Source organism: Passer domesticus, chromosome 8 (assembly GCF_036417665.1).
Source record: "Passer domesticus isolate bPasDom1 chromosome 8, bPasDom1.hap1, whole genome shotgun sequence".
NCBI lineage: Eukaryota > Metazoa > Chordata > Aves > Passeriformes > Passeridae > Passer > Passer domesticus.
In genome coordinates, this window is record NC_087481.1 from 56,760,771 (window position 1) to 56,788,456 (window position 27,686).

General features: G+C 42.9%; 1 long non-coding RNA gene across 2 annotated transcripts; it reads left to right on the plus strand.

The window, feature by feature from the left end:
- Positions 1-1,323: 1,323 nt before the first annotated feature.
- On the plus strand, positions 1,324-27,566 carry LOC135305913 (uncharacterized). 2 transcript variants are annotated; one of them, XR_010366906.1, is made up of 3 exons: positions 1,324-1,446; positions 15,730-15,847; positions 27,408-27,566. It is a non-coding gene; the product is annotated as an uncharacterized LOC135305913 (long non-coding RNA). The 2 variants fall into 2 exon arrangements; XR_010366905.1 differs by lacking the exon at positions 27,408-27,566 and adding an exon at positions 16,939-17,121.
- Positions 27,567-27,686: the final 120 nt, after the last annotated feature.

Below are 27,686 nucleotides of genomic sequence, written 5' to 3' on the forward strand. Positions count from 1 at the left end.
AGTTTTAGTTTTTGCACTGATTTTCTAATTGTAAGGGCTTTTTCCCCTCACGTTTTCCCTTGTGGTATTCACGTGCTCTTAGAATATCCTGATTTCTATTGAAGAGTGATTTTTGCGCTCTTGTTCTGTCCTGGTTAAAAATTAAGCCTGTAAATGTGGCTGGTGCCATGCAAGGAAATGCAAGTCTAAGCTGCAGCAGTGTAAACAAAAAAGTGTTTTAAGAGGTGCTTAACTGTGTTTTGAACCCTGATTAAGCCTAAGGTTACTCAGTGTTTATATGTGCATTCGCAGTGCACTGGGAAAATTCAGTGTTTAATGGTTCCTGTGCTGATCTTTTGTTAGAGCCCTGGGCTGTGGTGCCCGAGAGCAGTGATTACTGGCCAGATTAAAAACCACAAACTCTTTCTAATTCCAAGTTTTGTCCAACTTTATTCCTGCTGATGTGAAGCAGGGCTCCGTATATCTCTTAGGGTTTGGGATTTTAAAAACTGACACCACAAGTCAGTCCCCTGAGCTTTTATTTAGCTGATTTAGTGGGGCAAGGTAGAGTTGGTTTGCACACATCAAATGGAATAGCTTCTATCGATGGGTCTCATTATTGTTCTTAGGTCTGATTTTTTTTTTTTGTTTAATAACCATGAGATACTAAATGGACAAGGAGAGTACCCCTAAAGGACAAAGGGCTCCAAAAAAATTGGTGATAATTTAGGGAGATGAGGCAACAGCACAAAGCTACATTTCCAACTTCTCTGCACTATTTTGAATTCTGTGAATGACCTTGCTGAGTACTTCATTCTCCTAAAATAACGAGCAGGTCAATACCAGTCCTGCTTGTGTGATAAAACACAGTAATTGCTGACCAGGACATGTCCACAAAGAGCCGGGAGAGCTGATCTGAGGGAGCGAGGACATTTTCACCAGCAGGGTCAGGAGATCCTGACAGTTCAGGACAGTCCATGGCAGGGAAAGACAAGACATGTCGAGGCAGCCTGAAAAAACAAACTGATGGATGAGGGTGACGTGACCAAAGGGAAAACTGTGTTGGAAAATAAATGCATATTTACTGAAAGAAAACCTCTTGTTTATGAGAAATGAGAGGTGAAATTGAGACTACTGACGGTAAATTGCACAATTATGGTGCTCAAGTGAGAGGGGAAAAAGGGGCTCTGGGAGAAAAGTAGGCCCTGCAACACTTAAGCACCAGCTACCTGCACCTCCATGGAGGTTAGAAATTTAGGAGAAGGTTTCTGATATCAAAGCAGCGAGGCTGTGGAGCAGACTCCATATGTGGGTAACGATGTGAAAAACCACTAACGGCTCCTAAAGCAGAGCCTGGTGACAGAGGATTAGAGGACACACTGCCTGCACTGGAAAGGGCCTGGGTGGGAAGACCCAAAGAGCCTCATCCAGTCCAGTTTAATGGAAACGCCCTGGAAACTGGAAATGGTGAGGCACATCTAGCTCAGACTGTCTAAACTTCCATTTTTTGTTGTTTTTATTGCATGGCTTTAATCCGTGCAGATTCCAGGGATGGGGAAAACTTGGCCTCAGCCACTCTGCAGTGTGGGAGGGCACCTTGCAAGATATGCTACAGTAACAGAGGCAGGGTTTGAGCTTCTATTTTACCCAAAAAAAGAGGATTTGGAGTGATTTCAACAATGTTGATGTGCTACAGAAGAGTTCAGAGATGGAGGAGCTCAAGGTGAGGCAAGAGGAGGATGTGCTCTGCTCAGGTAGAGCAGATACACAGGGCCCTGAGGTGATGCCACCTCAGGTGTCTTACTCTATAGGAACAAGAGATTAAAACCAGCAAATAAGCATAAAAAGAGAGAAAACAAAGTAGAGAAAGTGGAATATTAAGATATTAGGCAGCAATTCTTCCCTGTGATCCTGGCCGAGGGGGTGTGGCTGCTCTTGGATCCCTGGCAGTGCCCAAGGCCAGGCTGGACACTGGGGCCGGAGCACCTGGGACAGGGGAAGACATGTCCCTGCCATGGCAGGGGGTGGAATGGGATGGGCTTTAAGTTCCCTTCCAACCCAAACCAGTAACTCTTGCCTAAGCTTTCAAGACTGTTATCAAAGTTGCGTTCCTCCAGCCTGGGGTTGCACTGGAATGGCACTGGTGTGAACTGTGCCTGGGGAGTGTCATTTGCATCGTGGTTTTCATTGCATCCCACATGTGGGAACGCCAGCCTTGGAGTCCTGGAAACCTTGTGTGTGTGCAGCTTCTCTGCTCGCCTGACAAGGGATCATTAGTAACTCGCTGATGTCTCTCTCTGTTTGTTCTACTTCACGAGACACTTCCCCAACTAATTTAAAACAAAGCTTGGTGTTTACTTGGCTTCACAAAATGACACTCTTTTCCCCCCAAGATTGCTGCAAAGTCTTGGCAAAGAATATTTACATAAACAGGTTTCAACTTCATCAAGAACAGGTCGGGAAAGGAGGGCAAATCTGAGTGGAAGGGAAATAAAGCAGAGAATGAGGCAGAGTAGCTGATCTCCCATTTAGGGCTGCAAAAGAAGCACTTGGAATGTTTGCAGGGCTGGTGCAGCCCTGTTGAGGGAGTCACACAGCTACCTGAGACCCCTAAAACTCCTGGAAATGTGGAGGAAGAGCTGTGGGGAGTGCTGGAGGGGCCCAGCCCTGATGCAGGGCTGGCAGGGGCAGCACGAGGCAGCAAATCACCTGCTCATCACTGCAGCTTTGTGCTGCCACCGTGCACTGGAAACCTTTGAAGCCTAGTAATGATGAGATTTTAATTGTTAGCAACCTCTCAGGGTCCTGGGGATAGAACCTCTAGGGCAGTTTCCCACTGGAAGGAAGGGAGAGGGTGGCAGCACCACTGATCTCCTCACGTGAGCGCAGCCATCATCCCCACAACTTCACTCCTCAACTTTTTCCAGCTTGAGGCAAAGGTGGCTCCTCAGTACCATTCCAGGAGCCCAAGGGGGTCTTGTGTGGACAGAAAGAAAAGGAATTAGTTTATGGGAAGCTGGGTCCTGTATGTAAATAAAAGCCACTCGCATCCTCATTATGGGGGCTCTTTTGAATAAATGTTAGCCTTTAAGTGCCAGCTGTCACTCTATGCATGGCCTCCCTTCTTACAACTAACCTCTCTGTCACCTCGCCTTGTCTCCCTAACTTGTCCTATTATGCAGTACCAAGCTGAGTCATTGTTTCAAGCAGGAGGTGACATGTTAATAGCTTAATAATAGTATAATCTCGCAAATAATAATATGCTGTCACACTGTCTGAAGCACAATGTTTACAGGAGAAGTGGTAATGTATGATGACAGTAATTTGAATAAAAATGAATTTACTGCTCTTGTCTCATTTGCAGTAAATTTTCGCATCTTTCATGCACAACTGGTGCTCCATGACCTCTTTCATTATTGTGTTCTCAGTGGCTGCTGCCTGCTTTAAAGTGAAAGGCAGGCAAATGAAACAGAAACCTGCAGCTTAATAAGGGGTCTCCAGAAAAGAGTTTCTGGAAATCTCACTTTGTTTGTTTCTGGAGCCGAGGCGGTGTCACCCAGGCTGTTTAATTAATGCAGCCTGGCGGTGCTGATTGAAGAGCAGGCACGAGCTGATACGATTCTGGATTGGCAATTTGCAAAATAATCATCATGAAATTGTGGCAGAGGGGAAAAAGTGCTTGGAATGCAGAGAAGATCATTGGGGTTAGAATTTGAGTTTGTGCAGCTTAAGGAAAAACTGTTTTAAATGCTCTGGGTGCTTGATGTGGGGAAAAGCAATCCTTGAGTTAATTATAAATGAGTAGTGGTGTGATAGTGGACTGGTAAAACTTAAAAATTATCCCTGAATGCATAAAATATTTGGTTGTGGGTGGTTTCTGCCTCAACCTGTGCTGTATTGCAAAATTCTGCCATTTCCATGTCTAGTATAGACCAGGACTCCTGGTATTATCCTGACAAATAAATAGGGAATGTACTCTGTATCAAAACTGCCTTTAGAAAATCTAAATTCCTAGGACAGTTCTATTTCTCTGAAAGAAAAAAGAAGTTATTACGTGATGTGGTTCATTTGATGAAAAAGAAGAAAGTTTACAACTCACAACTGATATGCCTGGACTAAATTTAGTTTGATGGAATGAGGACAACTAATTGAAACTTGCTGGGACTCAAAACACTGCACAGGACAGATTCTCCCTAAAACTGCTGGGTTTTATCTAAGTTTAAGTGAATGTATAGAATTTAAAAATGTGGTTTGCATGACCTGGTTCATAGGTTGACATAATTAAGACCCCAGTTTACCTCTCTGTCCTTATATATACAAATGCAGTCATGTATTTTTTTCATTACTTGTGCTTATACCTAACAAATATAAAATTTTCCTCCAAACTGACAGTTCAGCCGTGTTAGGTTTTTTTGGAAATAGCACCTTCTGATCCTCCTGAAGAAACTGGGAGCTGAGCTGGAGACCAGCCCCACTGATAGGTGGGGAAAATCCAACAGGAAATGGACACGCTTGGTGATGGATTATCATAGTACAGAGCTTGTTGTATTTTTGAATCTGAGTTTTTAACAGGGACAAAAATTAGTCTTCAGTATCCCAGCTTTGCACACTGGTGCTAAAGGCTGAAAATTATGAAAATAATAAATTAAGTAATCCAAAACCGCTTCCAAATCTACCCCCATGGCAGAGGACTGGAACTGGAGGATCTTCAAGGTTCCTTCCAACCCAAACATCCAGTGATTCCATGATTCCATGAAGAGAGTGCAGCTGATGGCTTTCATAACCACCTTGCAAGGCTGAGATTGTTTTTGAACTGAATTTTCCATTTTTTTTCACATGAAAAGTGCAAGACGCTTCAGTGGGATTGCTCAGAGTTGTAAGGGCTGAATGACCCCCCCCCCCCTCAGGTAACTGCATTAAAATAAATTGTTTTGCTGAAAAGATTTTTCCATTAGAAAATATTTTCTGCTTAAAAAAGAATTCTTGTTTTCCCAGTGTACTTTTAACCCTTTTCTTCATTTTGGAAATCCCAGTCCTGTGTACCAAAAAATCAAGACACTTGTGACATTACACAGCTAAATAATGATTAATGGAGATTATGTGCAAAGGGGTAGAAAAGAACAGAGCAACAAAGCCTCTTTTTGGCTGATGGGGTTTATTTCATGTCTATAAAAGGTCTCTTTCCCCCAAATCACTGATGTTCAAGGGGATATCGACACTTCTATGTAGTGCTTGAAACTCAAAGGTCCTTTTTGTTGCCACCTTTTAATTATTTAAATGTAGGCGAATCTGATTAAAGCTCTTAATTAGATGTATTTAAGATTGGCAAATGCGTCACTGTCCTGAACAGCCAATGTCATCCACTGATACGTGTCTGTTATTTGCTAAATTGCAAGAAAGTTTCTTGGGGACAAAAAAAATCCCAAAAAAGATTGTGTTTGTGGAAATAAACAGTGGGTGGACCTGATTTTCAAGGCATGAAAGTCAAGTGGAGTTTTTAATTGACTCCAACAGGCGCTGGATCAGGCCTGTGGGGTGTTTGGTGCTCAGTTACAAGTTAGTGCTCTCTCTAATCACCTTGTTCTCTAAAGGAAATAGATACTAAACAGGAACCATCTGGTAATACATTCTGTACCTCTTAATTACAATGTTTTGAGTGGCACCTAAATAAATTTCATTTACAAGCACATGACTGCTTGTCAAAAGCTCTGTTGATAATTTTATTATTGTAGTTTACCTTCTCTCTTAATGACCCCGGCCCAGTAAAGTCAGGAATATTCAGCTCCATTGCAAAAAAAAAAAAGTGAGTGTCTTAAAAATAGGAGGAACAAATTCCATCTCTCATGGTGTGTTTCTGATTATTTTCAAATGTTTGGAATACACATGACATGTGGATGGATTTGCAATAAAAATTACCAAAATTCTGATTTCTTGGTAGAGAGGAGAAGCTGAGGCAGCTCTGCAGAGAGCCTGGGATGGCTGTAAAGTGCTCGTGTTATTTTATGATCTCTATGTTCCTGTGTAGATGTACTGTAGCATTTAGACAATTTTCTCTTTGTTAGCTGCAGGAAAAGATCAATATTATAAAGAAGTTGAGTGACTCTGTGAATTACTCTCCTGCGTTTTCACCCTGGGAAGTGGGGATTTAAATCCTGTCTCTGGTTTGGAGGCTCAACCACAAACCCAGCTCCAAGACCACTTTGGAGCCACCCTGAAATTTTGAGGTTTCCACTTTGGTGTTGCTGCCTATCCATGGCTAGAGCTGAAAGTGGCTTTTCTGATGTCTTAGTAATCTCTGGTGGAAATTAGTCTGTATTGAAAAATCAACATATATTGTGGTGGGATGAATAGCAGCCTCCTTTGGAGAAAAACCTGGGACAGCACTGGGATGGAGCAATGCCCATGGAAGGTGCCACATCGGTGCTCACCCTGCCCTGGCACCTTGGATTTCACAGAGGGGTTTTTTGGGGTGCAGGGGAAGATTTTCTCGTGGCATGATATCTGATAGTGGCACATCCTCTCACCGGGGATAGGCAGCTTCCTGCACAGCAAATCCTCATCCGTCTACATTCAATAATTGTTGGATACAAAACAAATTACAAAAACTGTGCAGCTTTTGCTAAGTTTCACTGGGAAACTGCTAATTCAGCTTTGTGTTCAAAAGTCTTTTTAAAATAACAAGTTGGAGGAGACAAAAATCCTAGGAGGAAAGGCACAAGGGAGGTTTCTGGGAAAACAGGAGGAATGTGGCACCTGGAGGGGTTTTGTCCAGTTCTTTGGGATGAGCTGCCCATGGGAAAACACAGAGGCATAAAAAGTAAAATAACCTTATTTCTAAATTCATGGCAAATTAAAAAAGGAATCCTACTGCTCTCAGCAGGGTCCTTTATTCCTTTTTAGTTGCAGTTGATGGTTTTTCTCTTCTTAAAATAATTTTGTCTCCAGGTCTCAATCTTGATGTGGGAACTTTAGGAAACAGATAAGCTTTCAAATATTTTTTTTAATCAATGCTTTGGCAGCTGGAGTTGAAATAACATTTAAATTCAGAGAGATGCTGCAGAAATAGAGAGGATGATCATCGCCAGGTGGGTTTGTAAGTCAGGTTTGAGGCAACTGAGCTGCCTGAGCAGGAGAGGGAATTCACCATACACAGCAAACTGTTATCCCCTACAATATAATATCTGGATTTGAAACTGATATTTAAAGAGGGCACTTGCTTTACTTATGAGATTAAAGGCAAATGCTCTCTTTTAAAAATGAAGTCATGCTGTGTTTTGCACCTTTTGACACTTATTAACTCAGGTCATTAAAAAGAGGCTAATTAAAAAAGAATGTAAAACAAAAGAGTCATTTGTCTATCGCCGAGCTCGGTTCTTCATGTGCGCTGGCTGGAGGCACTCTCCGTTTAAACCTTGGGTACAGAAAGCACTGGGAGCCACTGGGGCATGCTTGGAGCTTGTCATGGCTTTTGGCGAGCCTGTGGTCCGGCTCATTATGCACCTCATAAAGAAGAGAAGTCATTGTCATCAAAATTAGCTGAAGCTGGAATTTACATTCATGGAAATTTTGGTTTCGCCGCTGTCCTCTGGGGCTGGACGATAAAGGAAAGCTTTTACCAGCTGCAGTTAAAGAAAGTGAAGTTCAATAAATGCTTAGTGCTTCGTTAAGGAGTTTCCAAACTGAGCTTTGTGCACGTGAGGTTTTACAGCTGATGAGAATCTGGGACAAACAGCCTGTGAAGTTCACTGGTTCTGGTGGGGGAGATGTGCTCAGCACGTCCCAACCCAGCTTGAAAACAGACTGGCCTCTTGAAACCCCCAAGATGTTCCTGTTCTTTCAAAGAGACACTTTGCTAGAAGGCACCTTCTCTCCTGTCAGGTTCAAAAGTTGGGTTTTTTGCAATAAACTGTTCTGATGCTTGTGAGGGAGTCCTTCCAAGGAATCCCAAGGGGGTATGGACAGATTTGTGCCTTATCTTTACTAAAAGCATGTGTTGTAGTGGTCCTGAGGCTCAACCAAGTTGAAGCTGACTGGAGATATTTTGAGATCAGGAGTTTTTCTGGGAGGGTTTTACACCCTGTTGAACTCTACAGAGGCAGCCACTAAGGCCAGTTGTCCCTGGGGGCTCCCACCTCTCCCCATGCAGATTCAGGTGATGGCTTGGCACTGGTTAATCCATGATGCTGCAGGTCCAAAGCTGTAAAGATATTTATGGAAATAACTCCTGCAGGGTTTCAATCCCTTCCCACAGCTATGGGCCTTGCTCACCTCAGAGCATGGGGTCAATCAGCAACATTTCTAGAGAGGGCTCTCCTAACAAAAGTGCGTTCCTCTGAAGATCCAAGATTTGTGGGTTGGAATCGATTTTGACCGCTGTTTTTTAAAGCCTCCCCAATCTCTCCCCACACAGATGACCGTAAATTCAGTCCAGAGCCTTGATTCACAAGGTATTTAAACAGATGCTCTTATTTAAACATAAATCCTATCATAAACTTCAAATTTATGCTTACATGATATCCTGACTTAGGGTCTTAGAGCTGGAAAACACAAAGGGATTAATGAACTTAAGGAAAAGGTTAGGAATGTCATTCAAATGCTGATTGAGGCAATGGCCTTTCCAAGGCAAGGTCTCTCCAGTGCTGGAGACTAGCCCAAGCCTGGGAGCGAGAAGAAGGCAAAGGGGGCTGGATTCTGTCCCAGATTCATGCAGGTCCCGAGGTGTGGTGGTGGCAGGGGACCACTTCCATCCTGCTCCCTGGGCTGATCCATCCCCTCACCTCATTTCCAGCTAAGCCCCAGCAGTGCTGCTCAGCCCCTCGCTCCTCCTCCCAGCCAAGGAGGGCTCTGGGGGGCAGCCAAAGCAGAGAGATGAGTTTAATTCCCCCCCTCTCCCAAATTAATATATAAATCCATACATTGAACAAACCCGTGTGCCAAGTTCAGAGCTTCAACAGTATCAGGACCAAAGGGTTAATAAACGTCTGCAGCAGAGCGTCTGGCGCTGGTGGGGGCTTCGATCATCATGGGAGGGAGCGGGACCTGCTTTGTGCAGGAATCTGGCTGTAACCAGAATATCCTGCAGGAAGCAGTCGTTTTAAACAAGCCATTTTTTGTTCTGGAATATAATTAATACATCAGGTCATGTTTTGTACTGCCAGTGGCGTGTTTATTACATTATTACTTCACAGACATTTTTTGCTGTAGTCCAGGAGTTAGGAGTCACTGGCTTTCTCACAGAGCTATCCCATTTAAGCAGGGTAGGTTTATACCTAGTCTGTGAATATTCATGTCTCCTGAAAATAATAACAGTATTATTGTTGCTGAAATCTTCAGGGAAGGGAGCTGCCAGTGAGAGATTATTTAAAGCAGGTTCTCCCATCACCCCTCCCCAATGAAAATGCTCAGAAAAATCCTTATAGACAGAAAGGCACAGGGTTTTTTTATTTTTTTCCTAAAGCCGTGTTTCCAAGGATAAAATCTTACTTGCAAAGATCCTTATTACATGTGCGTACCCTTAAGCTGCTGAGATGACACCACCACTTACAGGTGGTGGAGTGAAAGCAAGCAAAAGCACCAAACCCCTAAAGTCTCAAGTCACTGCAATCATCTTCAACTCCCAAATTGTCCTGGAAGGAGAATAGCATCGGATTTGTCTTAGGCTGTTTGGCCAAACTGGGGCACAGATGGGATAATGACTTTTACAAACAGCATTTTGATGAGAGGAGGGGAGAAGGAATCATATGTAAAATGCACAAAGGCTGCATAAACACACTGATGCCTGCAGCTGGAACAAACTAAAAAGATGTTTAATAATTTAGAACCAAGCAGGCAGGGCCTGTGCAGCTGTTGTGTGCAGGGGACCATGAAAGTCTTCCATTTGACAGCTGGCTCCATCTTTCCCCAGTTGCTACGTGAAGAAGCGAATGCAGATTTGGGATTAGCCAATCCCTGTTACCCCTGCCCATCTGCCACCAAGACCCCCAGCTCCGGCTCCTCTCGCCGGAGAAGCACAGACATAAAAAAGTCCACACTCTCCCAAACATATGTATGCATCAGGATCAGCCGTCAGCCGTTCCGAGGATCTGTTGACATGCCGCCAGTACATGGCTGCTGTCGTTTTTGCTGCAGGGCACATTTTGCATTTCACACATTTGCAGAAATACAAAATGCTGTTGGATGCAAACAATTCAGGGCCTAATTGGCTGAATTACTTCAATGTTACCTTGTGTCCCCCACCTGATTAACATAGCTCAGCTGGGAGGGCTGGGAAGGAAGGAGCAGAGAGGGATTTGGAGGGCAGGTGAAGCTGTGTTTGCCCATGAAAGCGAGATCCTTAGCGCATTCCCAGCTGAGCCGGCGCTGGGCTGTGCCAGGCGGATGGCTGGGAGCAGGAGGGACACACCACGGTGGGCTCCTCTCACCCAGGCTTCCCCAAGTCTCTCCCAAGGATGGAGACATTGGCAGGGCATGGGTGGTGTTCGGCCCCGGTTTCGCGCTGGAGCGTGTTGGGAAATTGTAAACATATTTTAAAAATTTAAAGGCTTGCTAATCCTGACCCCATGTTAATGCCAGAATAACAAAAACCACAGAGGAACTAATAATCATTATTAGAGCCTATTCCAAAATTGCATTCTATTATTATTAATGAGGCAGATTAACATTTTTTCTTATTCAAGAGAACATAAAGAGCTTGAGAAAGATTCAACAATTACAAAGCAGAGATTTTTTTTATTATTTAATGACAAAACATTCCAAAATGGATAAGGGTTTAATGTTTATTTTCTATTTTTTCTGTTTTGCTGAGAAATCATTTTACTTGTGTTGAATTTTGCACATAAATATTTACATGAGATTTGCATTTTCTCACACAGACTATTCATAATCATGTTCTGTACTGGGAATCTTGTTCTTTTTTGGCTTTTTTTGGGGCCTGTTTTGTTTTAAATAATACAGCTTACAGGAAAAAGATGAACTGGTTGGTTAAATGAGGCAATTGCCTTTCATGATCCGAGTGGAGAAACAGAGAAAATCTACGCCACGATTTCTAAAACTGGAATTGCGAACCACAGCGTCTGCCTGTAAATCTTTTTTTCTAACAAGGCATCTCGACATTTGCTGTGCTCAGGATGGTTTTCCATCCTTTTTTCTTTGAGGAAAAATGGGGGGAATGCATTTCCCATTGTCAGCAGTGCCAGGCAGAGCAGCGCTCCTGATGCCAGGCTGCCGGAGCCATCCCCGCTGTGGCTCCTCTCTGGCAGCTGGCTCCCTAACGCCGACTGTGTTGGTGATTTTTTTTCATCCCCCTCTGCCTCCAATTACTGTGACCATAGTAAAAAGTCTAGACGAAACGGATGAAATCATCACCTTCTGAAAGATCTCATTACATCATGCACTTTAAATCCCAAAATTCATCTCGCTGGCAGGATCGGCTTTTATATCTCCCTGTCCTGGAGTGAAACAGCAGCCAGCACATGCCCAGGGATCTCAATTTCAGGGAGAAAAGGCCCTCAATAGAGGAAGAAATGGGCTGGGATAAGCCAACACAGGTAAATGGTTTGGTGTTTATGGATTCTGCCCACTGTGATCCCATTCTGACCAGCTCAGTCCTCACACTCCCACCCATGCTGTTCTCTCCCACCCCAGTGGGAACGGCTGGGTGAGAACCAGGGGGAGATGAGGAACTCATTGATTAGGGTGACCTCTCTTCACCTCCTCTTCCCTTGTCAAACACTTAAAAGAGTGTGGGGGAAGCTAATAAGGCAGGGCTTGGCCCTCCTCCACTTGGCACTGGCTTGCAGCGGTGTTTGAACTGCTCTGATATTGACGGCTGCTTTACAGCTCTGAATATTCAGCTGCCATAGAAATGCTCTTTAGCTGACCCTAAATTTGTACCATAATGGCCCTTGGTGGCGAGACAGTTAATGCCAGAGGTGTGGTCCCTGGGGCTTACTTTTATTTATGTTTCAGGTCGGCTTCTTTTCTTAAAAGTGTGCACTTGTAAAATCCATTTTCCTTTCCCACCCCTCCTGATTGCGCTATAATTTTTATTCTTGCTTCATCAGCAGCCCTGAGATTTACAATTAAGTGCAAAAAACGGTGTTAAGGTTGCGACACGCACAAAAGCAAAGAGATTCAAAGTTAAGGGTGAAACTCTATCCTTAATTCACTCAGTGGGGTTTTTGTGGGGTTTCATCCTTCTTTTTAAGGGGAAAGGAGAAGAAAAAGTGTTGTGACATGAAAGCCTGAGCATCGGCTGGCGGCCGGAGCCAGATCCAGGGCAATGAGCCACCGCGTGCTGCCGCTTCCACCCGGGCTGCCAAATTCCAGCGCACTCAGAGGATGACCCGCAGCAACCCCATTTCAGGCTTGGGTGTCTCTTCGGCAGAGGCTGCCAATTGGAGCGAGCGGTGCCAAATTATTTGGCAGATCTCTGCCACGGACAGACAGCCAGTCCTAGACTCGCGCTGGTTTCCTTGAAGTAATTACCATGACAATAACGCGAACTTGAATAAAGAAAACATTTTTCCAGCAGAGGAGAGGGGCGTGAGAAGAAGGGGATGGGGAGCTGGAGACAACTGATCCCGTTTCATGGCAAAATGTTTGATTTGGCCCGTGACGCCAGCTTGGTGGCTGGAATGGTGTCTGCCACTGCCTTTGCATCTCCGAGCCCGGGAGTGCCGCATGGAGCTTGGGGACTGAGCGGTGTCTGGTGTCAGAGGACACAAGTGCACAGTCAGAGCTGCTCAGCCCTGTCCTTCTTTTCCTCTCTAAAGAGTGAACATGGAAAAGCAACACCAGAAAATATGTTGGTGGAGAGCTCCTTTGAGTAGACATAGTAAGGAGGGTCCCAGGTGAGTCTCTGGTGTGGAATGACCCAAATTTCTTCACTGAAAGGGTGGTCAAGTATTAGAACAGGCCACCAGGGCAGTGGTGGAGTCACCATTGCTGGAAGTGTTCAAAAGGATGTGGCACTTGGGGACATGGTTTAATTGTTGAACCTGATGATATAAGGGGCCTTTTCCAACCTAGGTGATTCTATGGTTCTATGAAATGGTCAAGCAGGATATGGATGTCTTGGAAGGAGATGGTGAAGGAAGAGTGGTCTGTCAGGATGCTGAAGACCTGCCCTTCTTGCCTGTCTTTCGCTGCATCCAAACATCCATGGAGAGGACTGGGAACAACCTCTCTGGTCACACTTGGACCACAGAGGTTCTGGCTGCCCCAGCCCTGGAAGTGTCCAAGGATAGGTTGGACAGGGCTTGGAACAACCTGGGACAGTGGAAGGTGGAACTGGATGATTTTAAGGTCCCTTCCAACCCAAACTATGCTAGGACTCTATGAAATCCCATCTCTATCCAGGTAAAGGGATGGGTTACCCCAGGTGGGGCACAGCAATCTCCTCCCATGTGTGTCCCTGCCCTGCCCCTGTACAAGGATATTTAATTCCATCCTGAAACAAAGGCAGTTGTCGCTCACTGCCTCTGGAACACGGCTGGGAAAAGTAGACTGTCAAGGGGAGTTTACTTCCTTTGTTAATAAAAGAGAAGAAAAAGAGTTTATGGATCTTTTCCTGAATATGAATATTAAATAGACTAGTTGTGGGAACCCTGATTTTAATTTCCTATGTCTTTATTTGGAATTCTACTCCCTCTTGGAAAGGTGTCTACTTAAATATAGGGGGAAAGGGAATTTAATGAATTACAAAAAGGGTTATTTTACATGGAAAATGTGTATTCCTGGCTATTTCCATTTAAAGAACATGACATTAGTGTGGAAATTGCCCCTTATGAACAGGTCATTAATGTCAACTCTACTAAAACTGACATCACCTGCTACTATTTTAATTGTGTGTTTTACTAATGCTAACCATTTTCCTGACAATAGAACCCCCCTAAGCTTAATGAATCTTTGCAGAATACATAAACCAAGGTCAATATGTAAGAAATGCCTCAAATGTTAAAAAACTCTCCCAGAGAAGCTGAAAGAAAAGTTTATTATTCTTTTACATTCATAAGAATAAGAGCAAAAATAGAAAACCTACACAATATGTTTTCCAGATCGTCGTATATAAAAAGCTTTGATGCTTCTGGGAAATCTTTTCGATTAGCTACTATTTTATATGAAGAAAAGGACTTATTTTAACCAGTTACATTTCCAAGATTTATTCCTTATTTTCCAATACGAGTGGCATATTAAATAAAAAAACAAAAATCCCAAGTACTTCCTTAGTGTCATATGTAACAATCACATTTTTTCCCATGGTTTGGGGGTGGGAGGTGGGGAGGGGGGGTGGAAAGAGAGAAAATGAAATCCAGATTTGTAATTCCTAACAGGAGAAATTCGATCCTTTCCAATGTTTAAGTAATATTTCCTGTAAAACATACGAGGCCATCTGCAGAGCTGTTTCCAGACACATTTTGAAGTGGCAAGGGCAACTGAAAGAGACCCGAATGGAGGCTGGCATTTCACCTCTGGGAGATGGAGCATTAAAGGTTTTGAAAAGCTGGTTCTACAATTTTACAAAGTATTCAACCACTGCATAGTTCATAATTTGTTTAATTTACCTACCTTTTATAGGTATGGGGAGGGGGAAATCCGCTCTGTAAGAGACAGTATAAAAACCAAGACAGCTGTAAAAAGCTAATGTACAGCTATCAAGAATGCTTCATGATTTCAGCCGATTGAAAATGTATTTTATTCTTTACAGGCCAAAATGTTCCCCTAGAAAAACTGTGCAGAGTGAAACATATTTGGGGAGACAACAGAAACACCGAACCCTTTTTGTTATTTAAGTCTATTATGGAATTTTGTTTTATTGTTGGTCTCCAGGGTCACCTTATGAATTCATGTTACTAAAATGTTACGGCCTCACTATAATATTCACTTTGTGGAAGGGTCTGCATTTACCAAATCTCATCCGAGATCGAATATAAATGAGAAACTTGCATCTCTCTTCAAGGAATATATTTTAGACTGTTTTCTCCCCCTTTTGGAATTACAGACAGATTCTAAAATTGAATTCTTTTTCCTGTGCCAGGATTGGGTAAAATGACTGAACACTTGGACTTACCTTTGATACATGTCTTAAATTCAAAATTTGCACCGCTCAAATAGTTAACTTCAGGGCCAGATTCTGCCCTCAGCTGTGCATATTTGGGAACCCCATTAACTTCCCTGGAAAATAATGTTATACTGTTTGGATGCACTGGAATGAGATACATTACAATGTTACCTTCTGTCATTCCCCTGTAAAACTCAGTCTTTGCTGCAATTTTTATTTTGCTGGCTGGTGTAGCCCTTTATTCTGTCACTACCAACTGGCCTGCTGGATATTTGTACCTGCCCTCTCACATCTCTGGTTGTGCTGTTAGGATTAAATACGACGAGTAGAATAAAACTGGTAGTGCCCCTGAAATTTAAAAATCATCGTCTGGTTGGTTTTTTAAACCATGTTTGCAAAGGAATTTCTGTAGTTCAAATGGTTTTGGTCAGAATTGGGTGCTCATGGGGAGAGGCAGTTGTGGGTCCCTACCACACAGATTCCAGCAGCTTTTGTCAAAATGACCTTGAGCAAAATATTCTCCAAGAGTGGAAAATTCATGACATGAGTTGCTCCAGTGCTCATTTATTAATAAAATGAAATTTTATTTCAGTTTCCATGCAGTGCTTCTGTCTCTGTTTTTCACCTGTGAGATAGAAGGGCCCTCTTTTATCAAATGTTTTGTCTTCACACAAGTTTTCTTTTTGTAGACACCAGAGGCAGGAGGATCCCAACAGGAGGCCAGTGCTGCCACTCATCCAGGGATCTAAATGCTGTGGGATAATTTTGGGTTTTGGAGAGATGCTGAGCTTCACACAAAGCACTGGGGTGAGTTATTACAGCCTCTCGTTGGCACCCTCAGCACTGCCAAGGGCCACCAAACCTCACCATCCTGAAAACAAGCACTTCCACCCCTTTCCCTCAGCTTGTGTTAATTCCTCCTGTTCAAGCAGAATTTATGACACTGAATTTCAAAATTAACACAAAGTGAGTGGGTGGACACACAGGAGAAATTTTCCAGCTTAAAGGGATTTTTTTTGTGGTGTCTTGCCCATCCCACCAGCTGCTTTTGGCTGGCAGTGCCACGGCCTCACACTCACTGATCCCACACGAAGCCAGAAAAGAGCCTTCAAAAATGTCACTTCCATTTCCTCCTGAAAGCAAAACACTTCCTACAAGGAAAGCCACGCATTACAGCTGAATTATAAATGAGGGCTGGTATTTTTTGCGAGGTACAAATCGCAGGCATTCTCCATATTGTTAGAATACCAATTTTATTTTCCTGGTGTGTAGTACCCGGTGCAGCACGGGGTCCCCGGAGATGCGTGTGTCCTCCTGAGATTACTTCAGCATTGCATTACTGCTATCACATATCCATTACATATACTCTTTCAGACAAGTGGAAATGTTTTCACAAAAACAATCTGGAATCTTGGCTTAAAACCCAAGCTTGCTGTCAAGGCAAACAGAGTAGCCTCAAAGAGGACTTATTTCTATTTTGTTCAGACAAGTATGTTGTTTCTGGATTATAATAAGGGGAAATATAGCAGCTATCAGTCTTCAGTTTATTTGACAAGCTTCCTCTGACAATGCTAGAGGAATAAGCCCTGGCCCTGCAAACTCGTTCTCCTTCAGGTATTCCCTTTGGCTCCAGCACTTTTATTAGTGTGATTAAGGGCCACACACATGTTTACAGGACAGGAGTCACAGGATGGGATGATGATATATTTCCTTGGCTGTTACTTATTTTGCAAAGTTTTAAAAGCCTTTGCTGTTCTCAGAGCTCGTCTCTTTCTGCCAGTGCTCTAAGAGCTTGTCCCATCACCTATCAAACAAGGTCAATGAGCAGGTTATAATCAGATGCCAAATAAACAAATGCAAACTTGAAATCAAGTGATTTACTGTCCATTTTCATTAAGTTCTTCCCAGGGAAGCTAACACTTTATGCAGCACAAGGGACCTGTGGATGGGGTCAGCAGCCGTGCTGAAGCAAGACATGGTGTGATGGTTTTCACCCAAATGGACTTTAACGACACCGAGCGTGAAGGAAAAGCTGCCTGGTGTGGGGAAAAGTGCCTGGAAACAGAGCAGCATCTCTTCACCCTCCCAAGAATTCTCCTTTGGAAAGTGCGTGGAGTTTTAACATTCATGTGTTCACATTACTCAGAGTTTTCTCCTCTTTAGACCAGACTTTTCCCTGTGCTGTCAACTAAAAAATAAATCTGAGGACATGGGAGCTTGTAGCTTTGTTGTAAAGCTCAGCCCATTTTAAAATTAGAATTTCAATTTGTTTAAGAATTCCAGCATGAAGCGGGAGTGCTCTCAGGTAGCAGGACACATTTGTGTGGCGAGGTCTGGCCTCAGCGGAAAAAAAATAGCAACTTAAAGGCAGGGAGACTTTTAATATATCTGTGCTATGTGTTTTCCTAAGGAGTGGTGGGACTGCGTCACCCTCACAGAATGGTCTGGGTTGGAAGGGACCCCAAATCCCACCCAGTCCCACCTCAGCCATGGCAGGGACACCTTCCACTGCCCCAGGTGCTCCCAGCCCCAGTGTCCAGCCTGGCCTTGGGCACTGCCAGGGATCCCGGGGCAGCTCTGGGAATTCCATCCTCACCCTCCCAGGGAACAATTCCTTCCTGATGTCTATTAATACACAAAAACCTTGTGCAGCAACATCTCAGTGCTCTACTGGCCTGTTACACACAGGAAAGTGACTCCAGGTTTTGGGTCCATAAATCACAGCACTGGAACACTGCTTGGGAAAGGCATGTCACTTGGACAACACAAAATATTGAGCAACTTGAATTGTTTTTCCATGAAGCTTATCCCTTGATAGCACTTTCCTTTCTTATATCTCCTCAATACAACATAATTTCAATGTTTTCTAGGCAGAGTTATAATGCTCTTTTTCCAACATAATATTGGCTGCAATGTGGATGCATTGGCGAGCAGTTGTGGTTTGCTTCTTTGCCATTTTGTGATTCAAGTTCAAAACAATGAATTTTAACATAACTTATTCTGAAATTTTGCAAGTATCATTTACCAAAACAAAAGCTTCGCCCTCATTTTTTCTATATTTGTTTTATAAATTTTTCCATTCCCATATTTCAGAAAATTTCCCAAATGAGACTGAGCCAAAATATTTTTTTTCTCTCTCTCTTTTTTTTTTTTTCCTAAAGGTTGCATAAATATTTCACATGTATCTCCCTTTAATTAGATCATAACATTGTAAAGTGGCAAAGAATTTTCTCTTTCCCCAAATTAGACATGAGAACCACAAACAAATTAATTTGTGTCTCAGGGTTTTGACTGGGCCTCTTGGCCTGCTCCAGCACTAATACAGGCACTTGTGACCCTCTGGATTTCAAACGCCTGAGGGTAAAAAGCAATTATAAAAACATGACTCTCCCAGATCAGCTTTCGAATCTGCCTTGTCTCTGTTTTATTGATGGGAGATTGAAGGAAGATTCAAATCAGCTATCCTTCAATTCTTTACCAGCAGCAAAATACAGAAATCATTAGCTTTTTCTGTGTAAATGACTTTGTCCTGCTTTATTATTCAAAACTGGCCAGGCATTAGACTTGAAAAGACCATGTTGAATATTTATTTCAAGTTTTGGTACTTGTAAATAGTAGGGTGCTTTGCACCTTATTTTCTTTTTTCTTTTTCAGACTAATTTTTTTGTAACAATTAGAGCGGGAACTAATTAATATGCAGGATTTTTTTAATAGCTAAGGAACACACACTGATGTAAATTAGGATGATCTTGCTCTCACAGGTCTATTGTTATGGTAAGGAAGCCCTGCTGCACAACCATTTCCCCAAAAAATCAGGAGAAATAATTAAATATCTAGTTTATTTTATTTCTCTCTGTGATTGCTGGTGTGCATTTAGTGAGAAATAAGGGTGGGGTGAGAACAAAATATTCTCCTTAAACCCCAGTGTAATTACATCTCCTCATGGTGGTAAGTGTAATCAGATCCCAAAAAATGGGAGTAGAGCAGGGTTTGATTTAGAGAGGGAGAAAGAGAAGAGAGCCAGTGGGAAATGCTCTTTGAGAGCCAGGCTTGGAGAGGAAACTGGGCTGAGGTGAAATTATATTTTTTAATGAGTCTAAATTGTAGAATTATTAAGGTCAGAAAAGAGCTCCAAGATGATTGAACCCAATCTTTGACCTAAGGTTAGATCCTTTTGGTTCCACTGGGTGGATCAATGTGGGAGCACTCCCAGGGTGTGAGGCATGAGCTGGGGAGGATCTCCATGTGTGGGGATCCATAAAGGATGGCCCTTTGCTATTTTAAATGTAGCAATCCTGGAAAGCATCAGAGGAGATTTGTGCAGCTCAAGAAGGGAAAGTGCCATGAGAGGGTGTCATTCCCTTGGCAGAAGCTGAAGACCTGGGTTAAGAAAATCCTTTTTCACCCAATGTGAATGATGACACCTGAGTATGGGAGAGGCTTGTCCCTCTGCCGGTGTCTTCTTATTTCTCTTTCTATTCAGAACAATGTGAGGGCTGGACTTTGATTTCAGTCCAAGTGACTGCACAGTCCACATTGTGGGTGGGTCACATTTCCAGGGCATCAGATAAATCCAGAGGACTCCAGGTGTAAAGGTGGAGTGAACAGTTTGTGTCCAAGTGAGCTCAGCCTCCAGCCAATCTGTCGCCTCTCTAAGTCCTCCTGGGCTGGTCCTGCAGATAAAAATTCTGCATCGCTCAGATGGGGGCTTTTTAAAAATGATACAAGGCAGACATTCAATTTTAAGAAGCTGGAGCTTTATTTTTGGAATCCTAGAATGTGTACGGAATTTAAAAAGCCTAAAGCCATAATGTTTTACTGCTCCTTTGATAAAATTTATATTTAATCATATCTTAAAAACTGTTCTCATTCTGCCACTTGATGTTACCAACCAAGCGGAACCCATCAATGCAACACTATCTATCAGCCCTTCTTTTATTTCACTCTCCTACAACTCCTTTTTTAATGGCACATCCGTTAATGAATTACACTGGAGTTTCTGGGAAGCCCAAATGAAAATCTTGCTGCTACTGAACGTGGATCTGTTACCACCAGGTTTTCCATTTGTTAGAACCAAAATGCTGAATCTGACACCTTTATGTTGCAAAACCTCCAGCACAGACCAATCTTTTAGTGCTTTGTCTTGAAGCTGCATAAGCCAGAAGTTGGTAATAGGGACTTTCTCCATCTTTTTCAGATCTTGGAAAAGTTTGGGTTGGAAGTCCAAACTTTAATGTCCACCCAGTGCCACCCCTGCCATGGCAGGGACACCTTCCCCTGTCCCAGGTGCTCCAGCCCCAGTGTCCAGCCTGGCCTTGGGCACTGCCAGGGATACAGGGCAGCCACAGCCAGGGCCTGCCCACCCTGCCAGGGAACAATTCCCAATTCCCAATCTCCCATCCAGCCCTGCCCTCTGGCAATGGGAGCCATTCCCTGTGTCCTGTCCCTCCATGCCTTGTCCCCAGTCCCTCTCCAGCTCTCCTGGAGCCCTTCAGGCCCTGGCAGGGCTCTGAGCTCTCCTGGAGCTGCTCCTCTCCAGGTGAGCCCCTCAGCTCTCCCAGCCTGGCTCCAGGGTAGAGCAGCTCCAGCCCTTGGAGCAACTCCTTGGCCTCCTCTGAATCGTCATCTAAAGATTTTAATTAGAAGATGGGGTTTAGAAAACCCTTCTAGAAAATGTGGGAATGTTGTGTGTGACAATTATCAGCTGGGGCCGATGAGGATGAGCCACCCATTGGAAGCTTGGCTGAATTTCCAGTGCTGCCCATTTGTTACTGGTGGTTTTAAGATTACAGAAGATTTTATGCAGAAAGATACAGGTGTCTTTATCAAAACTGTGTCTTTAAAACAGTAGTTAGACTAATTAAAACCTCTCCTTGCAGCTACACCTGTTGACTCTGCTGTTGTCCTGTTGTTGGATTGTGTCTGGGGATGGACCCTGGACTTTGTCAATGTGTCGCTCATGTTACTGTGGCAAGAATGAGTTAAACCACTGCTTTCCATTTTTTTATTTTTTTTTTTTAGAACTGAAACTTGTCCAGCAAAGTTGGTGGTCTCCATAAGAAATTCAAACTCTCTGCTGACCAAGTGAAAACACACATGTGCATGTATCAGACATATACATAATCTTGGCTGAAAATCAGCATCAGTGACAATTTCACTCAGTGAAATCTTAATTTTGATCCCCGCTCTTAAAAATCATGTTTGTCTCAGGAATTTTACTCTTTTACAGAAAGTTGGGGGGGTTTGTAAATTCCTTCCCTTTTCCTCAGAAATATCCAGCGTGGACCACGCTGCTAAAAAGCCGCTGGACCGCTGGCAATGGCGTTCCAGTGTGATTCCTTTAACTAAAAAGGATTTGCTCTTACTTTTGATAAACACATAAGTAAAAGTCTGCTCTTTTCATTCCGTCTCTTTTCCTGGAGGAGCAGGGGATCTCCCAGTGCTGTCTGTTCTTTTCCTCTGTGCTTTGCAGGCTGGGGAATCGCGCGCCAGACTCAGCTCCGCGGCCTCTAAAGAGGCAACATTAAAGTCAGCACTTGACTGCGCTGAATTTTACAGGAATATTTTCCCCCAACTCTGATATTGATATCTTTTAAGTGAAGGGAGTAAATGAGGAATCTTTCTCTAAATTATTGACTGGATGTCTAGAGAAGAGATGAATGAAAAATCTCTTTATCCCTGATAAAGGTTTAGGTGAATTGAGTTAATCTTGGGGCTTCTGTTGTGACCATTTCTACTATTGTTTAGGGTGAGCTAAGCGTGTGAGGAGGATTTGTGTGGGGGAGAAAAAAATATAGCCTAAATTTTAGTGCTGGGACACTAAAGAAGAGATTTTCCACGTTTCTAAATAATTTTTCCATAAAATCAGCACAGAGAAAGAGGAGGAGGGAGTTGAATTCAAAACCAAACAACTTGGCATTGCTTTGCTTTCCTCTTTCTGCTCCCTCAGCATTTTGCAGTAATAATTAAAGCATTTCAGATCAAAAAATTGGGGGTGAGAAATTGGAGGAGAGCCCCAGCAAAAGAGAATTCCATGAGCAGGAGCTGAGAGCCCAGAGAAGGTCCTGAAAGGTCCTGCAGAGATGGGGACATCTCTGGTGTGCGTGGACCCAGCAGGAGCTGCTGGGAGAGGCTCAAAGCAGCTCAGCTCACTCCCAGGCTTATTTTTTGGACAGTCTGAACTTATTATTAAGGGAAAAAACCAGAAGATATCGGAAAATATATAAGTAGTTTTGTATTTTTAGGAAAATTTGAAAAGGAAAGAAGACACCGTGACAGGTTATGTTCTTCCAGTAACATCTACGTCCTTCATTTCAGTAAAAGAAGTCTTTAAAAATCTGCTTTTCTGTGTATGTAAAATTCCTGCGATACAAATTTGATCACATTTGCAAGGATTAAAGGATTTGATGTGCAGAATGCATTCTCTTCCTAAGCATGACAAATGGAAGCAATTTACAGATGGCTTCTGAATATTTTCCTGAAATTATTTTCCTGTTCTGTTTTGGTTTGGCTTTTTGTTTTGTTTTGGGCTGGGATTTTTTGTATTTTTTTCTTTTTCTTCTTGTATGCCACTAGAGATCAGCATATTTTTAGACATTTAAGCAATCATAATGTCAACATAGGGGCTTACAAAGGATCCTGCATAACTATCGAGTAGCCAAATTACTCATGACTGGCAAAACAAAACGAATAAAGTCAGGCCTGAAGGCATTGAGAAAGCAACTTTTTGCATCCAGCTTTCATATTCCCTTATTCCCTTGTTTTCTTCCGAGGCTTTGGGCATCTCTGCATTTCTATTATGTTAGTTTTATTTCCCCCCAAACCCTCCTTTGTATGGCACAAATATGAATGTGTATTACAGGATTGCTCCCTCTTAAATCTATTATTGGCTTAATGCATTAATAATTTTGAATACACATCTTTTACTCCAGAAACAGTGGCAGGATCTTCTCAAACTTCCAGGTGTTTATATTAAATTAAAATAAATATGGGTTTTCACATGTCCTCAGTTTCTGGTTGTGTGAAACCAGACTTTCTCACTTGTACAAATTGACTAAAGCTTTGTGTTTCATACCTGAGGACCCAGGAGAGTTGGGGATGAGTTCCCTACCTTTGAAGAAGTTCTCTCTCCTCTAGCACACATTTTCTGACTCCACTGGTCACTCTTCAAGGTCGTCAGTGCTGGGAAATTGTCACACAAAGAAGCGCTGATCATTTTTCCCCTTTGTTTGTCCCCCTGGTTTCCGTCCCACCTGGGCTCCAGCAGCGATTCCTGCACAATCTGGATTTTACAAATTTCAGCCACGCCGTGTCCCTGTCCCAGGCTTTTACATGGAGAGGAATAAAATGTGATAAATGAGCGTTTGCACGGTGCAGTAATTGTGTTTTTCTTTGGAGGCTGCGTGCTGGGTTTGGGCAGGACATTCCCGACAAGCCGGGTTTGTCAGCACATCCTAAACTGGGGTTTGTGATTAAAAACAACAGCACCAGCAGCAGGGCTCGGAGTTTCTGCTGCTGTTAAAGAGTTTTGAGACTAAATGAATGGATCAGATATTTCAGAGTTAGTTATAACTTCTTCAATTATTTTTTTTTTCCTTAAAAGCATCCAGATCTCAAGACCAAAGCTCGGATATCTTTTTAATCATGGTCAGACTTTCCTCTAATGTCCACAGTCCTAATTTGCTGGGAACTTTAAGTAGCCAGAGCTCCATTCATTTGATTTAGGATTTTTATCAAGGAGAATAAGATCCAAACTGTAATTCCACAGGTCCCCTGCAAATAAGCCTTTGGAGTTACAGTGATCATTGATAAAAAAGGGGAAGGAAATTTATTAACAAATAAAATTCTTAATATTTAGATATGTAGAAGAATATTTATGCCTTCTACTTTTACAACTGATTGAAGAAGTTAATTTCAAATCAAGGATGCACAATGACGGATAAAAGAGTTTCCTATAATAACGGGAACTCATGTAAATGTAATCACTGGAAGTTGTTTCAACTTCTTATAAAAGGAAATTGAAATAAAATATTGATTGTTTAATGATAACCAAAAAAAGAATAAAACAGAAAGAGGAGGGAGAGAGAATCCAAGGGGTTTTGCAAAGATACTTTTGCTCGACTTTTGGTGTAATTAGAGAAACTTCTTGCAGCATGGGGAAAACTGTGTGTCCAAGTGAACAGAGCTTGGTGGTACCAAATTCCAAATCCCATCTCAGGAGGAGGGATCTGTCACGATTGAGTGGGACAGTGGGCAAACATGAGGGGGAAAAGGGCGATGGAAAGCTTTGGAAAACATCTTTTCAGCAGCAAGACAGTTGCTTGTCCCTTTGGCTTGTCTTTAGCTGAATTTTTGTGACAGAAGGGAAAAAACCAACACCCTTCATTAGCCTTGTAAATCCTGGCCTAGAAAGCCCCAGGGAGCTTGCTCCCAAGAAAAAGAATCCTTTGCACAATAACTGCACATTTTCAATCAGTCTTTTTGATCCCTGCCTTTGCTTATTCCCAAGAATCTGCCAAGTCTGTTGAACTTCCTCAGAGTGACCCTCCCATTTAATTCATGGGCCATTTTGTATTTACAGAGAGGTCAATAAAAGCTTTCCAGAGCTCCAAACCTCCCTGTAATGCTTGTCCTGAGCAATCCAGCCTGAAGAGCCCCAACAGGAAATTGGTAAAGCAGCAGCCAATTTCCTTTTGCTTTTTTACAGCCTTTTGGTCTTCCTGCTCTGTTCATATCCCCACTGCAGAATTATTCTAGAACTGGTGGGATATTTCCAGTGCCACATATGGAGGAGAGCTCAATTCATTCCCAGAATTTTATGTCAGGTTAATCAAACATTGGATTTATTTAATTAATAATAGATGTAAGGTAAAAAAAAGGACCAATGATGAAATTTGGTTTCGGCTCTGATTTTTTTAGTGTGACTTTAGACCAACTATTATACAGACCTTTTGTTCCTCTTGCTTAAAATTTGTGCAATGCCTATGGATTTTCCAGGCTGAGGTTGAGGAGCTTTGAAACCTTTGGGCATGGGGAGCAATGCAATGGGGTGATACCCTGAACTTCTGCCATCTGCTCCCATTTCTAAACATGGAAAAGAATATCTGTTATCGGGAAGAGTGAGGCCATGGCATTATGAAATATTTTAGTTAATAAACTCGCTTCACAAAGGCTGCAGCCACACTGGCAGTAACTCATTGGAACAGCTCTGCAGAGTGAATTGTTTGACACTGAGTACCAGATGTCCCCAATAAATGCGTTTCCAGGTTGTTCCCTTCAGATGATGGCGAGTCTGGTCCTGCTGCCTGCAGCCCCATTACTGCCTGGAACACAGATTCCAGCTTAGTTTCAGCCCAAAGAGATGCAGCCCGTGTGTTCCAAGGCAGCTGTGTGAGCCTGACCCTGTCAGGGAAATGGGGACACCTGGGACGTGGCCTTCAAAAGCCACTCCCAACCCATCCTCCATCGACGGCCTGGAGGCACTGAGGGACTTCCCAGCTGCCTCTCCCACCATCCCAGGAGAGCACTGAGGGCTAATTTGGATGCCTGGGCTGCCTGGCAGTGCCTGGGGAGTGTTTAGCATCTTGGAGAGCCCTGGCTGTCCATGACAGCAAAGGTCCTGAGCGCCCAAACTAATTGATGCTGATGGTGGAGGCACCTAATCCTGCACTCCCTGAGCCTCCCTCTGGACTCTCAGTCTCAGACCTTTTGTTTAAGATCCACAATTCCATGCAATCTTCTCCCAAAATAGGCAGAACAGAGGAAGGTGTTTAAGGAACAGCTGGATGTGGCACTCAGCACTCTGGTCTAGTTGGCAACGTGGTGATCAGTCATAGGTGGGGCTTGATGATCTCAGAGATGTTTTCCAATTGATTCAGGGGTTCTGGGAAGACTAGCAGGGGGTGGTGGTCGTGTGTTCTCTGCTGTGACAACAATGATCACAGTACAAAGTTTTGGTCTCTGCTCTTGTAAATTTTCTGTGTTTTCTTCAATAGCTACTTGAAGCAAAATAAATGAAGAAATCCTTTAGCTTGGTCAGGGACCCCTTTGCCTCAAGGAAGTCTCCTAAATCTCTGTATCTTGTATATCTAGTCATAAGGATGTCCCTTTTTTCTCCTGAAAAGTAGAACGTTTCCAGCACAAGGAATATGATTTTATCCCAAACAGATGAAAAAATTGCTTGGAAAGTTAGAGAGGAATTAAACTCTCCTTCCTTGCTTGGTGCAAGCCCTTTTAAGCCCCAGCATTTCTGTACCATGGAGAGATGTTTTGGCTGTGTTTGGGAAGCAAAAACCTCCCATTCTTGTTTTCCATCTGCCTGTGCCAGGTACAGCGACAAGATGGGGACTTCTAGTCTGGAGTACCTTGACAAGATGTAGGAACTTTGTGTGGGTGCAAAGCTGTGTTTGAAATGACCAAAACTATTAATTTAAGAGTTGAGGACACCAGGATTTCATCACTCCCATTATGAATGGGAGTTTTGATGTCTAAGATTTAGACTTGGCCACTCCACACATCCCAATTCCTGCACCTGTGTCCATTTTTTATCCTATTATTCTAAATTATGTCTTTGCTGTTGCTCAAGGCACGGACGTTGCTGTAGATCCTGGTGTAGAGGAAGTGCTGTGACAACAACTTTTGCTTAGCCACAGGACACTGTTTTCTCACTATTGCCAGGTCCCTTTGTCTTTAGACTGACATTTTCCACTCATTTTGTGGAAATCAAGAATATTCTAAATTGAGATTATTAAAGAAAAAGAATATGGTGGAGCAATACCATTGATATTAATTTTGTGTCATGCGCAAATAAAACTCAAGGTCATATCTGAAGTTTTCCTGCAGCACTCAAGGCCTTTGGTCCTTTGGTTCTGACTTTTGAAGCCTGAGAATAAAACAGAAATTGGAATAATCACGGTTGTGATTATTCACTTATGGAGGGAAAGGAAGCACAACCAAACCTCACATGAAGGAGATTGCAGCCACAAAGTCTTAAAGGATTGGGTTACCTGTCTTGTCTCGTGTTGTCTTTTGTGCTAGTTATGTATTGCTTCAAAGGTACAAAAATAACAGCTCTCATGTCTGAAATATTTTCCTTAGTTTTGCCTCTTGGTCATAAAAAGTAATCTGATCTTTCTTTTCTTGTGAGGTTTCTTGTAGGTTTTCGCTCTTCTTTGTGTCTTCAGCCTTGAGTTTAATTTTTGTCAGTTAACCTCCTGCCTCAAACACAGATTTTCTCTTCAGGCTACCACTTTGATTCCTCTCGTCAATCCCAAACTTAGCAAAACTATGGATGTGCATATTATTTTTTTCATAATTATCAAGTTTATTCTCTCTTATTTTTTCTCTCTCTCTCTCTTTACCCCTTCAGGATCTTTCTGGCAAGGATTTCACTCTCCTGGGTTTCAAAGCTGCGAGAATTACAATTCACTCCGAGTTCAAGCCTTTGTTTAAGACAATGTCCTCAGGGTTATGGGGTATGTTAAATGGCAGAAGAAAAACTCCTGCTCTGGGTCTCCTGTTTGGCTGTTTTGTGTCAGGTGGGTCGTGAAATGTCTACTCCTGTCCCACTCTGACACCCAGATGGATTTCACAGAAGCCACTTCTGCAGCCAGGGGGATTTGGGTGGGATTTCCCTTTGGTTTTGGCC